This window comes from Lucilia cuprina, unplaced genomic scaffold (assembly GCF_022045245.1).
Source record: "Lucilia cuprina isolate Lc7/37 unplaced genomic scaffold, ASM2204524v1 Scaffold_468, whole genome shotgun sequence".
NCBI classification, from domain to species: domain Eukaryota; kingdom Metazoa; phylum Arthropoda; class Insecta; order Diptera; family Calliphoridae; genus Lucilia; species Lucilia cuprina.
The window spans coordinates 1-1,139 of record NW_025805417.1 but is presented as its reverse complement, the minus strand read 5'-3'; the positions used below and the strand labels follow the sequence as shown (position 1 = coordinate 1,139).

Here is a 1,139-nt window from a genome sequence, read left to right as displayed (position 1 = left end):
CAACATTTGGTTGTTTTGGTTTTTTGGAATTGACAGCAGCAATGGTTAACGCAGTACTACCAAGTGAAATTTGTGATGAAGCACTTTTTTCAACGCTGGCTGAGCTGGAAGAAGCAATTATATCAATTGTTTCTACGTCCATATAATTGTCAATGGTACTACTACCTGTTTTAGCCTTCTTGCTTTTTACATCTTCATCTGCCAGTTGCTGCGAATGAACGTTTTCTAAATGACCACAAGGTTACTCGTATTGCCTGAAGTTTTTAGGGTTTTGTTACATATCTTGCAGACAGCTTCTTTATCCCCAGCTTTATTAAAATAAGTCCAAATTTTACTTTTCAATTTATTTGGTGGCATTGTGTTCTATAAATATTTTATATATGGTACAAATGTATACTAGGAAAATTAATTGGAATTAAACTTACAGTAATACATTAACTGCTAAATTTGTCTAGTATACATTTTCCTAGTATACATTTGTACCATATATATATAATATTTTATATATGGTACAAATGTATACTAGGAAAATTAATTGGAATTAAACTTACAGTAATACATTAACTGCTAAATTTGTCTAAGTATGCGGCAGCACCTTATGGCAAAACTTTACAAGAATGTAAAAAATAATCAACAGAAATTATTTATTAAAAAAAACGATGACAGTGATGCCACACAAACACGCTTTAAACATCAGCAGAACATTCCGTGTTCTGTTGTTTTTAAATCTATAAAAAATTTTGAAAAAAATATAAAACAGGGTGAATACACGTAATTCAAATATTTTTTGTAAAATTCTAAAATGTTTAGTTTAAAATATATTCGAATCACACTGTTAAAAAGTGGAAGACTATTATATTTTAGTTTTTTTATCAATTGGAAAAAAAGCACAGGCACATATTAAAAGAACGATGTCGATGTTTTTTGGTTTTGACGCCGATGTATCGTTTATAAAAACATCAATGTTAACATCGATGTTTATGAACAAAACATCGATGTTTTCTAAATATCGATGTATCGTTCGCATCCCTACAAGCAATATGCAGTTGCGGCAAAAGAAGCCAATCATTTGTTACAACGGGCTCTATAAATACCGAAATTTACATCAAGGAATGTTTACAAAAAAGGCTGCTTCCATT

The 1,139-nt window shown here is 30.3% G+C and overlaps 1 long non-coding RNA gene across 1 annotated transcript; it reads right to left on the bottom strand.

Moving 5' to 3' along the window:
* Nucleotides 1–9: 9 nt before the first annotated feature.
* LOC124421078 lies at nt 10–1,059 on the bottom strand. The gene is made up of 3 exons (XR_006941504.1): nt 552–1,059; nt 166–363; nt 10–104 (listed from the first exon to the last, which is right to left on the bottom strand). It is a non-coding gene; the product is annotated as an uncharacterized LOC124421078 (long non-coding RNA).
* Between the last annotated feature and the right edge of the window lie 80 nt (nt 1,060–1,139).